The following is a 17,365-nucleotide window of genomic DNA, read 5'->3' as shown; positions in this document are numbered from 1 at the left end:
ACTCTTCCCACATCCCTCATGGCTCAATTTCGAGCGTATAAACCAAAATGAGTGCCATGTACTGAGTGAATGTTATTTAATGTCCTCTGTATTTTCAATTCCAGACCTTCCTGCTCAGGGAAACAGTGGGATCTGAAGCTGATGAAGGAGAGGATGGATCATCCTGACAGTGGATCCGGTGGTGACTGCTACTAATTCTCAATCATCTACTACATGGGGTGTGGACATGCTGAATTTTGAGCCAGTGCACATGGCCGGTGGTGACTGCTACTAATTCTCAATCATCTACTACATGGGGTGTGGACATGCAGAATTTGGAGCCAGTTCAAGATTCAGATCAGGAGGTGCCTGGCTCCATACCAATCAACTCAGTGCCTCTGAGACAAGGACTTGAACGGTACAGTTTGAGTCCTCGACCGCCATGCTCAACGCGGCTGCAAGGATTCGGGGTGGATTGACTAAATGTGGCATTTCTTGTTGTGTACTATTCTTGTATACTGGATTAGTATAGTATCTTTTTTTTGAGCAGCTATGTTTGTTTTGTATTGGTTAAGGAGAAATGTTGTGTTCGTCATGGGCACGCCTATGATGCACACCAAGGGAGGTAGGGAGTGTTAGTCTCCCCCGAGTTTTGGAGTTGGATGGTAGGCGCGGTGACGTGGAACCGGAGAGAATAAAAGGTCAGGGAAGGTGTTCCTCGTGGCCAATGACTCTATATTATTCTCTGTGTATTTATTAAAACTTATCTGCAAAACAGGCACCGTGTGTGCACGATGCAACACACCCCTCCCATGCCCTGAATACAGAAGTTAAAAACCAGCTGTGATTGGGACGCAGGGGACTCTGGTGCCACTGAACCTTCTGCACTGTGAACCTGCTGAACTATTGACAGATGCGCTCTTGATATGTAGGGTCGAAACCTTTATCTCTGCCCCTCTATCACGATTTGTTGAAGATGCTGTGATTTCCCGCTTTACCGATTTACTGCGATTTAGCCAACTTCAGGAAATTAGTGCAAGCAACGGACAATAGATCTTATCGATAATTTACAGAAACTGTTGACATTGTTTTTGATACGGGTGCTTGGAAAAAAAAAGTCCAAAAATGTATCCACCTCGCAAAAGACACTTGTCAGAAGTGGGATTCAAACACATGCCTCCAAAGGAAACTGCGACCTGAACTCAGCGCCTTAGACCACTCGGCCATCCTGATACTCTTGACACTGCACTGATGGCTCAATTTCGAGCGTATAAACCAAAATGAGTGCCATGTACTGAGTGAATGTTGTTTAATGTCCTCTGTATTTCAATTCCAGACCTTCCTGCTCAGGGAAACAGTGGGATCTGAAGCTGATGAAGGAGAGAGGATGGATCATCCTGACAGTGAATCCGGTGGTGACTGCTACTAATTCTCAATCATCGACTACATGGGGTGTGGACATGCAGAAGTTTGAGCCAGTGCACATGGCCGGTGGTGACTGCTACTAATTCTCAATCATCTACTATAAGGGGTGTGGACATGCAGAATTTGGAGCCAGTTCAAGATTCAGATCAGGAGGTGCCTGGCTCCATACCAATCAACTCAGTGCCTCTGAGACAAGGACTTGAACGGTACAGTTTGAGTCGTCGACCGCCATGCTCAACGCGGCTGCAAGGATTCGGGGTGGATTGACTGAATGTGGCATTTCTTGTTGTGTACTATTCTTGTATACTGGATTAGTATAGTATCTTTTTTTTGAGCAGCTATGTTTGTTTTGTATTGGTTAAGGAGAAATGTTGTGTTCGTCATGGGCACGCCTATGATGCACACCAAGGGAGGTAGGGAGTGTTAGTCTCCCCCGAGTTTTGGAGTTAGATGGTAGGCGCGGTGACGTGGAACCGGAGAGAATAAAAGGCCAGGGAAGGTGTTCCTCGTGGCCAATGACTCTATATTATTCTCTGTGTATTTATTAAAACTTATCTGCGAAACAGGCACTGTGTGTGCACGATGCAACACACCCCTCCCATGCCCTGAATACAGAAGTTAAAAACCAGCTGTGATTGGGACACAGGGGACCCTGGTGCCACCGAACCTTCTGCACTGTGAACCTGCTGAACTATTGACAGCTGCGCTCTTGATATGTAGGGTCAAAACCTTTATCTCTGCCCCTCTATCACGATTTGTTGAAGATGCTGTGAATTCCCGCTTTACCGATTTACCGCGATTTAGACAACTTCAGGAAATTAGTGCAAGCAACGGACAATAGATCTTATCAATAATTTACAGAAAGTGTTGACATTGTTTTTGATATGGGTGCTTGGAAAAAAAAAGACAAAAAATGTATCCACCTCGCAAAAGACACTTGTCAGAAGTGGGATTTGAACCTACGCCTCCAAAGGAGACTGTGACCTGAACGCAGCGCCTTAGACCACTCGGCCATCCTGACACTCGTGACACTGCAATGATGGCTCAATTTCCAGCTTATAAACCAAAATGAGTGCCATGTACTGAGTGAATGTTGTTTAATGTCCTCTGTATTTTCAATTCCAGACCTTCCTGCTCAGGGAAACAGTGGGATCTGAAGCTGATGAAGGAGAGAGGATGGATCATCCTGACAGTGGATCCGGTGGTGACTACTACTAATTCTCAATCATCTACTACATGGGGTGTGGACATGCTGAATTTTGAGCCAGTGCACATGGCCGGTGGTGACTGCTACTAATTCTCAATCATCTACTACAGGGGGTGTGGACATGCAGAATTTGGAGCCAGTTCAAGATTCAGATCAGGAGGTGCCTGGCTCCATTCCAATCAACTCAGTGCCTCTGAGACAAGGACTTGAACGGTACAGTTTGAGTCCTCGACCGCCATGCTCAACGCGGCTGCAAGGATTCGGGGTGGATTGACTGAATGTGGCATTTCTTGTTGTGTACTATTCTTGTATACTGGTTTAGTATAGTATCTTTTTTTTGAGCAGCTATGTTTGTTTTGTATTGGTTAAGGAGAAATGTTGTGTTCGTCATGGGCACGCCTATGATGCACACCAAGGGAGGTAGGGAGTGTTAGTCTCCCCCGAGTTTTGGAGTTGGATGGTAGGCGCGGTGACGTGGAACCGGAGAGAATAAAAGGTCAGGGAAGGTGTTCCTCGTGGCCAATGACTCTATATTATTCTCTGTGTATTTATTAAAACTTATTTGCGAAACAGGCACTATGTGTGCACGATGCAACACACCCCTCCCATGCCCTGAATACAGAAGTTAAAAACCAGCTGTGATTGGGACGCAGGGGACCCTGGTGCCACTGAACCTTCTGCACTGTGAACCTGCTGAACTATTGACAGCTGTGCTTTTGATATGTAGGGTCGAAACCTTTATCTCGGCCCCTCTATCACGATTTGTTGAAGATGCTGTGATTTCCTGCTTTACCGATTTACTGCGATTTAGCCAACTTCAGGCAATTAGTGCAAGCAACGGACAATAGATCTTATCGATAATTTACAGAAACTGTTGACATTGTTTTTGATAAGGGTGCTTGGAAAAAAAAAGTCAAAAAATGTATCCACCTCGCAAAAGACACATGTCAGAACAGGGGTTTGAACCACGTCCCCAAGGGAGACTATGACCTGAATACAGCACCTTAGACCACCCGGCCATCCTGACACTCTTGACACCAGACTGATGGCTCAACTTCCAGCATATAACCAAAATGAGTGCCATGTACTGAGTGAATGTTATTTAATGTCCTCTGTATTTTCAATTCCAGACCTTCCTGCTCAGGGAAACAGTGGGATCTGAAGCTGATGAAGGAGAGAGGATGGATCATCCTGACAGTGGACCCTGTGGTGACTGCTACTAATTCTCAATCATCTACTACATGGAGTGTGGAATTGCAGAATTTTGAGCCAGTGCATATGGCCGGTGGTCACTGCTACTAATTCTCAATCATCTACTACAGGGGGTGTGGACATGCAGAATTTGGAGCCAGTTCAAGATTCAGATCAGGAGGCTCCTGGCTCCATACCAATCAACTCAGTGCCTCTGAGACAAGGACTTGAACGGTACAGTTTGAGTCCTCGACCGCCATGCTCAACGCGGCTGCAAGGATTCGGGGTGGATTGACTGAATGTGGCATTTCTTGTTGTGTACTATTCTTGTATACTGGATTAGTATAGTATCTTTTTTTTGAGCAGCTATGTTTGTTTTGTATTGGTTAAGGAGAAATGTTGTGTTCGTCATGGGCACGCCCATGATGCACACCAAGGGAGGTAGGGAGTGTTAGTCTCCCCCGAGTTTTAGAGTTGGATGGTAGGTGTGGTGATGTGGAATCGGAGAGAATAAAAGGTAGGGGAAGGTGTTCCTCGTGGCTAAAGACTCCATATTATTCTTTGTGTATTTATTAAAACTTCTCTGCAAAACAGGCACTGTGTGTGCACGACGCAACACCCCCACCCCTCCCATCCTCTGAATACAGAAGTTAAAAACCAGCTGTGATTGGGACGCAGGGGACCCTGGTGCCACTGAACCTTCTGCACTGTGAACCTGCTGAACTATTGACAGCTGCGCTTTTGATATGTAGGGTCGAAACCTTTATCTCGGCCCCTCTATCACGATTTGTTGAAGATGCTGTGATTTCCTGCTTTACCGATTTACTGCGATTTAGCCAACTTCAGGCAATTAGTGCAAGCAACGGAAAATAGATCTTATCGATAATTTACAGAAACTGTTGACAATGTTTTTTATACAGTGCTTGGGAAAAAAAAGTTCAAAAATGTATCTACCTCGCAAAATACACTTGTCAGAAGTGCGATTTGAACCCACACCTCCAAGGGAGGCTGCGACCTGAACGCAGCGCCTTAGACCACTCATCCATCCTCACACTCTTCACACCTCCCTCATGGCTCAATTTCGAGCGTATAAACCAAAATGAGTGCCATGTACTGAGTGAATGTTGTTTAATGTCCTCTGTATTTCAATTCCAGACCTTCCTGCTCAGGGAAACAGTGGGATCTGAAGCTGATGAAGGAGAGAGGATGGATCATCCTGACAGTGAATCCGGTGGTGACTGCTACTAATTCTCAATCATCGACTACATGGGGTGTGGACATGCAGAAGTTTGAGCCAGTGCACATGGCCGGTGGTGACTGCTACTAATTCTCAATCATCTACTACAAGGGGTGTGGACATGCAGAATTTGGAGCCAGTTCAAGATTCAGATCAGGAGGTGCCTGGCTCCATACCAATCAACTCAGTGCCTCTGAGACAAGGACTTGAACGGTACAGTTTGAGTCCTCGACCGCCATGCTCAATGCAGCTGCAAGGATTCGGGGTGGATTGACTGAATGTGGCATTTCTTGTTGTGTACTATTCTTGTACACTGGATTAGTATAGTATCTTTTTTTTGAGCAGCTATGTTTGTTTTGTATTGGTTAAGGAGAAATGTTGTGTTCGTCATGGGCACGCCCATGATGCACACCAAGGGAGGTAGGGAGTGTTAGTCTCCCCCGAGTTTTGGAGTTGGATGGTAGGTGCGGTGATGTGGAACCGGAGAGAATAAAAGGCCAGGGAAGGTGTTCCTCGTGGCCAATGACTCTATATTATTCTCTGTGTATTTATTAAAACTTATCTGCGAAACAGGCACCATGTGTGCACGATGCAACACACCCCTCCCATGCCCTGAATACAGAAGTTAAAAACCAGCTGTGATTGGGACGCAGGGGACCCTGGTGCCACTGAACCTTCTGCACTGTGAACCTGCTGAACTATTGACAGCTGCGCTCTTGATATGTAGGGTCAAAACCTTTATCTCTGCCCTTCTATCACGATTTGTTGAAGATGCTGTGATTTCCCGCTTTACCGATTTACTGCGATTTAGCCAACTTCAGGAAATTAGTGCAAGCATCGGACAATAGATCTTATCGATAATTTACAGAAACTGTTGACATTGTTTTTGATACGGGTGCTTGGAAAAAAAAAGACAAAAAATTTATCCACCTCGCAAAAGACACTTGACAGAAGTGGGATTCGAACCCACGCCTCCAAAGAAGACTGCGACCTGAACGCAGCATCTTAGACCACTCGGCCATCCTGACACTCATGACACTGCATTGATGGCTCAATTTCCAGTTTATAAACCAAAATGAGTGCCATGTACTGAGTGAATGTTGTTTAATGTCCTCTGTACTTTCAATTCCAGACCTTCCTGCTCAGGGAAACAGTGGGATCTGATGAAGGAGAGAGGATGGATCACCCTGACAGTGGACCCTGTGGTGACTGCTACTAATTCTCAATCAGCTACTACATGGGGTGTGGACTTGCAGAATTTTGAGCCAGTGCATATGGCCGGTGGTGACTGCTACTAATTCTCAATCATCTACTACAGGGGGTGTGGACATGCAGAATTTGGAGCCAGTTCAAGATTCAGATCTTGAGGTGCCTGGCTCCATACCAATCAACTCAGTGCCTCTGAGACAAGGACTTGAACGGTACAGTTTGAGTCTTCGACCGCCATGCTCAACGCGGCTGCAAGGATTCGGGGTGGATTGACTGAATGTGGTATTTATTGTTGTGTACTATTCTTGTATACTGGATTAGTATAGTATCTTTTTTTTGAGCAGCTATGTTTGTTTTGTATTGGTTAAGGAGAAATGTTGTGTTCGTCATGGGCACGCCCATGATGCACACCAAGGGAGGTAGGGAGTGTTAATCTCCCCCGAGTTTTGGAGTTGGATGGTAGGTGCGGTGATGTGGAATCGGAGAGAATAAAAGGTAGGGGAAGGTGTTCCTCGTGGCTAAAGACTCCATATTATTCTTTGTGTATTTATTAAAACTTCTCTGCAAAACAGGCACTGTGTGAGCACGACGCAACACCCCCACCCCTCCCATCCTCTGAATACAGAAGTTAAAAACCAGCTGTGATTGGGACGCAGGGGACCCTGGTGCCACTGAACCTTCTGCACTGTGAACCTGCTGAACTATTGACAGCTGCGCTTTTGATATGTAGGGTCGAAACCTTTATCTCGGCCCCTCTATCACGATTTGTTGAAGATGCTGTGATTTCCTGCTTTACCGATTTACTGCGATTTAGCCAACTTCAAGCAATTAGTGCAAGCAACGGAAAATAGATCTTATCGATAATTTACAGAAACTGTTGACAATGTTTTTGATACAGTGCTTGGGAAAAAAAAGTCCAAAAATGTATCCACCTCGCAAAAAACACTTGTCAGAAGTGGGATTTGAACCCACACCTCCAAGGGAGGCTGCGACCTGAATGCAGCGCCTTAGACCACTCGGCCATCCTGACACTCTTTACACCTCCCTCATGGCTCAATTTCGAGCGTATAAACCAAAATGAGTGCCATGTACTGAGTGAATGTTGTTTAATGTCCTCTGTATTTCAATTCCAGACCTTCCTGCTCAGGGAAACAGTGGGATCTGAAGCTGATGAAGGAGAGAGGATGGATCATCCTGACAGTGAATCCGGTGGTGACTGCTACTAATTCTCAATCATCGACTACATGGGGTGTGGACATGCAGAAGTTTGAGCCAGTGCACATGGCCGGTGGTGACTGCTACTAATTCTCAATCATCTACTACAAGGGGTGTGGACATGCAGAATTTGGAGCCAGTTCAAGATTCAGATCAGGAGGTGCCTGGCTCCATACCAATCAACTCAGTGCCTCTGAGACAAGGACTTGAACGGTACAGTTTGAGTCCTCGACCGCCATGCTCAATGCGGCTGCAAGGATTCGGGGTGGATTGACTGAATGTGGCATTTCTTGTTGTGTACTATTCTTGTACACTGGATTAGTATAGTATCTTTTTTTTGAGCAGCTATGTTTGTTTTGTATTGGTTAAGGAGAAATGTTGTGTTCGTCATGGGCACGCCCATGATGCACACCAAGGGAGGTAGGGAGTGTTAGTCTCCCCCGAGTTTTGGAGTTGGATGGTAGGTGCGGTGATGTGGAACCGGAGAGAATAAAAGGCCAGGGAAGGTGTTCCTCGTGGCCAATGACTCTATATTATTCTCTGTGTATTTATTAAAACTTATCTGCGAAACAGGCACCATGTGTGCACGATGCAACACACCCCTCCCATGCCCTGAATACAGAAGTTAAAAACCAGCTGTGATTGGGACGCAGGGGACCCTGGTGCCACTGAACCTTCTGCACTGTGAACCTGCTGAACTATTGACAGCTGCGCTCTTGATATGTAGGGTCAAAACCTTTATCTCTGCCCCTCTATCACGATTTGTTGAAGATGCTGTGATTTCCCGCTTTACCGATTTACTGCGATTTAGCCAACTTCAGGAAATTAGTGCAAGCAACGGACAATAGATCTTATCGATAATTTACAGAAACTGTTGACATTGTTTTTGATACGGGTGCTTGGAAAAAAAAAGACAAAAAATTTATCCACCTCGCAAAAGACACTTGACAGAAGTGGGATTCGAACCCACGCCTCCAAAGAAGACTGCGACCTGAACGCAGCATCTTAGACCACTCGGCCATCCTGACACTCATGACACTGCAATGATGGCTCAATATCCAGCTTATAAACCAAAATGAGTGCCATGTACTGAGTGAATGTTATTTAATGTCCTCTGTATTTTCAATTCCAGACCTTCCTGCTCAGGGAAACAGTGGGATCTGAAGCTGATGAAGGAGAGAGGATGGATCACCCTGACAGTGGACCCTGTGGTGACTGCTACTAATTCTCAATCAGCTACTACATGGGGTGTGGACTTGCAGAATTTTGAGCCAGTGCATATGGCCGGTGGTGACTGCTACTAATTCTCAATCATCTACTACAGGGGGTGTGGACATGCAGAATTTGGAGCCAGTTCAAGATTCAGATCTTGAGGTGCCTGGCTCCATACCAATCAACTCAGTGCCTCTGAGACAAGGACTTGAACGGTACAGTTTGAGTCTTCGACCGCCATGCTCAACGCGGCTGCAAGGATTCGGGGTGGATTGACTGAATGTGGTATTTATTGTTGTGTACTATTCTTGTATACTGGATTAGTATAGTATCTTTTTTTTGAGCAGCTATGTTTGTTTTGTATTGGTTAAGGAGAAATGTTGTGTTCGTCATGGGCACGCCCATGATGCACACCAAGGGAGTTAGGGAGTTTTAGTCTCCCCCGAGTTTTGGAGTTGGATGGTAGGTGCAGTGATGTGGAATCGGAGAGAATAAAAGGTAGGGGAAGGTGTTCCTCGTGGCTAAAGACTCCATATTATTCTTTGGGTATTTATTAAAACTTCTCTGCAAAACAGGCACTGTGTGTGCACGACGCAACACCCCCACCCCTCCCATCCCCTGAATACAGAAGTTAAAAACCAGCTGTGATTGGGACGCAGGGGACCCTGGTGCCACTGAACCTTCTGCACTGTGAACCTGCTGAACTATTGACAGCTGCGCTCTTGATATGTAGGGTCAAAACCTTTATCTCTGCCCCTCTATCACGATTTGTTGAAGATGCTGTGATTTCCCGCTTTACCGATTTACTGCGATTTAGCCAACTTCAGGAAATTAGTGCAAGCAACGGACAATAGATCTTATCGATAATTTACAGAAACTGTTGACATTGTTTTTGATACGGGTGCTTGGAAAAAAAAAGACAAAAAACGTATCCACCTCGCAAAAGACACTTGTCAGAAGAGGGGTTGGAACCCATGTCTCCAAGGGAGACTGTGACCTGAATGCAGCACCTTAGACCACCCGGCCATCCTGACACTATTGACACCAGACTGATGGCTCAATTTCCAGTTTATAAACCAAAATGAGTGCCATGTACTGAGTGAATGTTGTTTAATGTCCTCTGTATGTTCAATTCCAGACCTTCCTGCTCAGGGAAACAGTGGGATCTGAAGCTGATGAAGGAGAGAGGATGGATCATCCTGACAGTGGATCCGGTGGTGACTGCTACTAATTCTCAATCATCTACTACATGGGGTGTGGACTTGCAGAATTTTGAGCCAGTGCACATGGCCGGTGGTGACTGCTACTAATTCTCAATCATCTACTACAGGGGGTGTGGACATGCAGAATTTGGAGCCAGTTCAAGATTCAGATCAGGAGGTGCCTGGCTCCATACCAATCAACTCAGTGCCTCTGAGACAAGGACTTGAACGGTACAGTTTGAGTCTTCGACCGCCATGCTCAACGCGGCTGCAAGGATTCGGGGTGGATTGACTGAATGTGGTATTTATTGTTGTGTACTATTCTTGTATACTGGATTAGTATAGTATCTTTTTTTTGAGCAGCTATGTTTGTTTTGTATTGGTTAAGGAGAAATGTTGTGTTCGTCATGGGCACGCCCATGATGCACACCAAGGGAGGTAGGGAGTGTTAGTCTCCCCCGAGTTTTGGAGTTGGATGGTAGGCGCGGTGACGTGGAACCGGAGAGAATAAAAGGTCAGGGAAGGTGTTCCTCCTGGCCAATGACTCTATATTATTCTCTGTGTATTTATTAAAACTTATTTGCGAAACAGGCACTGTGTGTGCACGATGCAACACACCCCTCCCATGCCCTGAATACAGAAGATAAAAACCAGCTGTGATTGGGACGCAGGGGACCCTGGTGCCACTGAACCTTCTGCACTGTGAACCTGCTGAACTATTGACAGCTGCGCTTTTGATATGTAGGGTCGAAACCTTTATCTCGGCCGCTCTATCACGATTTGTTGAAGATGCTGTGATTTCGTGCTTTACCGATTTACTGCGATTTATCCAACTTCAGGCAATTAGTGCAAGCAACGGAAAATAGATCTTATCGATAATTTACAGAAACTGTTGACAATGTTTTTGATACAGTGCTTGGGAAAAAAAAGTCCAAAAATGTATCCACCTCGCAAAAAACACTTGTCAGAAGTGGGATTTGAACCCACACCTCCAAGGGAGGCTGCGACCTGAATGCAGCGCCTTAGACCACTCAGCCATCCTGACACTCTTTACACCTCCCTCATGGCTCAATTTCGAGCGTATAAACCAAAATGAGTGCCATGTACTGAGTGAATGTTGTTTAATGTCCTCTGTATTTTCAATTCCAGACCTTCCTGCTCAGGGAAACAGTGGGATCTGAAGCTGATGAAGGAGAGAGGATGGATCATCCTGACAGTGAATCCGGTGGTGACTGCTACTAATTCTCAATCATCGACTACATGGGGTGTGGACATGCAGAAGTTTGAGCCAGTGCACATGGTCGGTGGTGACTGCTACTAATTCTCAATCATCTACTACAAGGGGTGTGGACATGCAGAATTTGGAGCCAGTTCAAGATTCAGATCAGGAGGTGCCTGGCTCCATACCAATCAACTCAGTGCCTCTGAGACAAGGACTTGAACGGTACAGTTTGAGTCCTCGACCGCCATGCTCAACGCGGCTGCAAGGATTCGGGGTGGATTGACTGAATGTGGCATTTCTTGTTGTGTACTATTCTTGTATACTGGATTAGTATAGTATCTATTTTTTGAGCAGCTATGTTTGTTTTGTATTGGTTAAGGAGAAATGTTGTGTTCGTCATGGGCACGCCTATGATGCACACCAAGGGAGGTAGGGAGTGTTAGTCTCTCCCGAGTTTTGGAGTTAGATGGTAGGCGCAGTGACGTGGAACCGGAGAGAATAAAAGGCCAGGGAAGGTGTTCCTCGTGGCCAATGACTCTATATTATTCTCTGTGTATTTATTAATACTTATCTGCGAAACAGGCACTGTGTGTGCACGATGCAACACACCCCTCCCATGCCCTGAATACAGAAGTTAAAAACCAGCTGTGATTGGGACGCAGGGGACCCTGGTGCCACTGAACCTTCTGCACTGTGAACCTGCTGAACTATTGACAGCTGCGCTCTTGATATGGAGGGTCAAAACCTTTATCTCTGCCCCTCTATCACGATTTGTTGAAGATGCTGTGATTTCCCGCTTTACCGATTTACTGCGATTTAGCCAACTTCAGGAAATTAGTGCAAGCAACGGACAATAGATCTTATCGATAATTTACAGAAACTGTTGACATTGTTTTTGATACGGGTGCTTGGAAAAAAAAAGACAAAAAATGTATCCACCTCGCAAAAGACACTTGTCAGAAGTGGGATTCGAACCTACTCCTCCAAAGGAGACTGTGACCTGAACACAGCGCCTTAGACCACTCGGCCATCCTGACACTCGTGACACTGCAATGATGGCTCAATTTCCAGCTTATAAACCAAAATGAGTGCCATGTACTGAGTGAATGTTGTTTAATGTCCTCTGTATTTTCAATTCCAGACCTTCCTGCTCAGGGAAAAAGTGGGATCTGAAGCTGATGAAGGAGAGAGGATGGATCATCCTGACAGTGGATCCGGTGGTGACTGCTACTAATTCTCAATCATCTACTACATGGGGTGTGGACATGCTGAATTTTGAGCCAGTGCACATGGCCGGTGGTGACTGCTACTAATTCTCAATCATCTACTACAGGGGGTGTGGACATGCAGAATTTGGAGCCAGTTCAAGATTCAGATCAGGAGGTGCCTGGCTCCATACCAATCAACTCAGTGCCTCTGAGACAAGGACTTGAACGGTACAGTTTGAGTCCTCGACCGCCATGCTCAACGCGGCTGCAAGGATTCGGGGTGGATTGACTGAATGTGGCATTTCTTGTTGTGTACTATTCTTGTATACTGGTTTAGTATAGTATCTTTTTTTTGAGCAGCTATGTTTGTTTTGTATTGGTTAAGGAGAAATGTTGTGTTCGTCATGGGCACGCCTATGATGCACACCAAGGGAGGTAGGGAGTGTTAGTCTCCCCCGAGTTTTGGAGTTGGATGGTAGGCGTGGTGACGTGGAACCGGAGAGAATAAAAGGTCAGGGAAGGTGTTCCTCCTTGCCAATGACTCTATATTATTCTCTGTGTATTTATTAAAACTTATTTGCGAAACAGGCACTGTGTGTGCACGATGCAACACACCCCTCCCATGCCCTGAATACAGAAGTTAAAAACCAGCTGTGATTGGGACGCAGGGGACCCTGGTGCCATTGAACCTTCTGCACTGTGAACCGGCCCCTCTATCACGATTTGTTGAAGATGCTGTGATTTCCTGCTTTACCGATTTACTGCGATTTAGCCAACTTCAGGCAATTAGTGCAAGCAACGGACAATAGATCTTATCGATAATTTACAGAAACTGTTGACATTGTTTTTGATAAGGGTGCTTGGAAAAAAAAAGTCAAAAAATGTATCCACCTCGCAAAAGACACTTTTCAGAAGAGGGGTTTGAACCCACGTCTCCAAGGGAGACTGTGACGTGAATGCAGCACCTTAGACCACCGGCTATCCTTACGCTCTTGACACCAGACTGATGGCTCAATTTCCAGCTTATAAACCAAAATGAGTGCCATGTACTGAGTGAATTTTATTTAATGTCCTCTGTATTTTCAATTCCAGACCTTCCTGCTCAGGGAAACAGTGGGATCTGAAGCTGATGAAGGAGAGAGGATGGATCATCCTGACAGTGGACCCTGTGGTGATTGGCTACTAATTCTCAATCATCTACTACATGGGGTGTGGACTTGCAGAATTTTGAGCCAGTGCATATGGCCGGTGGTGACTACTACTAATTCTCAATCATCTACTACAGGGGGTGTGGACATGCAGAATTTGGAGCCAGTTCAAGATTCAGATCAGGAGGTGCCTGGCTCCATACCAATCAACTCAGTGCCTCTGAGACAAGGACTTGAAGGGTACAATTTGAGTCCTCGACCGCCATGCTCAACGCGGCTGCAAGGATTCGGGGTGGATTGACTGAATGTGGTATTTATTGTTGTGTACTATTCTTGTATACTGGATTAGTATAGTATCTATTTTTTGAGCAGCTATGTTTGTTTTGTATTGGTTAAGGAGAAATGTTGTGTTCGTCATGGGTACGCCCATGATGCACACCAAGGGAGGTAGGGAGTGTTAGTCTCCCCCGGGTTTTGGAGTTGGATGGTAGGTGCGGTGATGTGGAATCGGAGAGAATAAAAGGTAGGGGAAGGTGTTCCTCGTGGCTAAAGACTCCATATTATTCTTTGTGTATTTATTAAAACTTCTCTGCAAAACAGGCACATTTTTGTGCACGACGCAACACCCCCACCCCTCCCATCCCCTGAATACAGAAGTTAAAAACCAGCTGTGATTGGGACGCAGGGGACCCTGGTGCCACTGAACCTTCTGCACTGTGAACCTGCTGAACTATTGACAGCTGCGCTTTTCATATGTAGGGTCGAAACCTTTATCTCGGCCCCTCTATCACGATTTGTTGAAGATGCTGTGATTTCCTGCTTTACCGATTTACTGCGATTTAGCCAACTTCAGGCAATTAGTGCAAGCAACGGAAAATAGATCTTATCGATAATTTACAGAAACTGTTGACATTGTTTTTGATACGGTGCTTGGGAAAAAAAAGTCCAAAAATGTATCCACCTCGCAAAATACACTTGTCAGAAGTGGGATGTGATCCCACACCTCCAAGGGAGGCTGCGATCTGAACGCAGCGCCTTAGACCACTCGGCCATCCTGACACTCTTCACTCCTCGCTCATGACTCAATTTCGAGCGTATAAACCAAAATGAGTGCCATGTACTGAGTGAATGTTGTGTAATGTCCTCTGTATTTTCAATTCCAGACCTTCCTGCTCAGGGAAACAGTGGGATCTGAAGCTGATGAAAGAGAGAGGATGGATCATCCTGACAGTGAATCCGGTGGTGACTGCTACTAATTCTCAATCATCGACTACATGGGGTGTGGACATGCAGAAGTTTGAGCCAGTGCACATGGCCGGTGGTGACTGCTACTAATTCTCAATCATCTACTACAAGGGGTGTGGACATGCAGAATTTGGAGCCAGTTCAACATTCAGATCAGGAGGTGCCTGGCTCCATACCAATCAACTCAGTGCCTCTGAGACAAGCACTTGAACGGTACAGTTTGAGTCCTCGACCGCCATGCTCAACGCGGCTGCAAGGATTCGGGGTGGATTGACTGAATGTGGCATTTCTTGTTGTGTACTATTCTTGTATACTGGATTAGTATAGTATCTTTTTTCTGAGCAGCTATGTTTGTTTTGTATAGGTTAAGGAGAAATGTTGTGTTCGTCATGGGCACGCCTATGATGCACACCAAGGAAGGTAGGGAGTGTTAGTCTCCCCCGAGTTTTGGAGTTGGATGGTAGGCGCGGTGACGTGGAACCGGAGAGAATAAAAGGTCAGGGAAGGTGTTCCTCGTGGCCAATGACTCTATATTATTCTCTGTGTATTTATTAAAACTTATCTGCGAAACAGGCACCGTGTGTGCACGATGCAACACACCCCTCCCATGCCCTGAATACAGAAGTTAAAAACCAGCTGTGATTGGGACGCAGGGGACCCTGGTGCCACTGAACCTTCTGCACTGTGAACCTGCTGAACTATTGACAGCTGCGCTCTTGATATGTAGGGTCGAAACCTTTATCTCTGCCCCTCTATCACGATTTGTTGAAGATGCTGTGATTTCCCGCTTTACCGATTTACTGCGATTTAGCCAACTTCAGGAAATTAGTGCAAGCAACAGACAATAGATCTTATCGATAATTTACAGAAACTGTTGACATTGTTTTTGATACGGGTGCTTGGGAAAAAAAAGTCCAAAAATGTATCCACCTCGCAAAAGACACTTGTCAGAAGGGGGATTCGAACCCACGCCTCCAAGGGAGGTTGCGACCTGAACGCTGCACCTTAGACCACTCAGCCATCCTGACACTCTTCACACCTCCCTCATGGCTCAATTTCGAGCGTATAAACCAAAATGAGTGCCATGTACTGAGTGAATGTTGTTTAATGTCCTCTGTATTTCAATTCCAGACCTTCCTGCTCAGGGAAACAGTGGGATCTGAAGCTGATGAAGGAGAGAGGATGGATCATCCTGACAGTGAATCCGGTGGTGACTGCTACTAATTCTCAATCATCGACTACATGGGGTGTGGACATGCAGAAGTTTGAGCCAGTGCACATGGCCGGTGGTGACTGCTACTAATTCTCAATCATCTACTACAAGGGGTGTGGACATGCAGAATTTGGAGCCAGTTCAAGATTCAGATCAGGAGGTGCCTGGCTCCATACCAATCAACTCAGTGCCTCTGAGACAAGGACTTGAACGGTACAGTTTGAGTCCTCGACCGCCATGCTCAACGCGGCTGCAAGGATTCGGGGTGGATTGACTGAATGTGGCATTTCTTGTTGTGTACTATTCTTGTATACTGGATTAGTATAGTATCTTTTTTTTGAGCAGCTATGTTTGTTTTGTATTGGTTAAGGAGAAATGTTGTGTTCGTCATGGGCACGCCTATGATGCACACCAAGGGAGGTAGGGAGTGTTAGTCTCCCCCGAGTTTTGGAGTTGGATGGTAGGCGCGGTGACGTGGAACCGGAGAGAATAAAAGGCCAGGGAAGGTGTTCCTCGTGGCCAATGACTCTAAATTATTCTCTGTGTATTTATTAAAACTTATTTGCGAAACAGGCACTGGGTGTGCACGATGCAACACACCCCTCCCATGCCCAGAATACAGAAGTTAAAAACCAGCTGTGATTGGGACGCAGGGGACCCTGGTGCCACTGAACCTTCTGCACTGTGAACCTGCTGAACTATGGACAGCTGTGCTTTTGATATGTAGGGTCGAAACCTTTATCTCGGCCCCTCTATCACCATTTGTTGAAGATGCTGTGATTTCCTGCTTTACCGATTTACTGCGATTTAGCCAACTTCAGGCAATTAGTGCAAGCAACGGACAATAGATCTTATCGATAATTTACAGAAACTGTTGCCATTGTTTTTGATAAGGGTGCTTGGAAAAAAAAGTCCAAAAATGTATCCACCTTGCAAAGACACTTGTCAGAAGAGGGGTTTGAACCCACGTCTCCAAGGAAGACTGTGACCTGAATGCAGCACCTTAGACCACCCGGCCATCCTGACACTCTTGACACCAGACTGATGGCTCAATTTCCAGCTTATAAACCAAAATGAGTGCCATGTACTGAGTGAATGTTATTTAATGTCCTCTGTATTTTCAATTCCAGACCTTCCTGCTCAGGGAAACAGTGGGATCTGAAGCTGATGAAGGAGAGAGGATGGACCATCCTGACAGTGGACCCTGTGGTGACTGCTACTAATTCTCAATCATCTACTACATGGGGTGTGGACTTGCAGAATATTGAGCCAGTGCATATGGCCGGTGGTGACTGCTACTAATTCTCAATCATCTACTACAGGGGGTGTGGACATGCAGAATGTGGAGCCAGTTCAGGATTCAGATCAGGAGGTGCCTGGCTCCATACCAATCAACTCAGTGCCTCTGAGACAAGGACTTGAACAGTACAGTTTGAGTCCTCGACCACCATG

Source organism: Pleurodeles waltl, unplaced genomic scaffold (assembly GCF_031143425.1).
Source record: "Pleurodeles waltl isolate 20211129_DDA unplaced genomic scaffold, aPleWal1.hap1.20221129 scaffold_39, whole genome shotgun sequence".
Lineage (NCBI taxonomy): Eukaryota > Metazoa > Chordata > Amphibia > Caudata > Salamandridae > Pleurodeles > Pleurodeles waltl.
The sequence above is the reverse complement of the archived record's forward strand: the minus strand, read 5'-3'. Positions refer to the sequence as shown.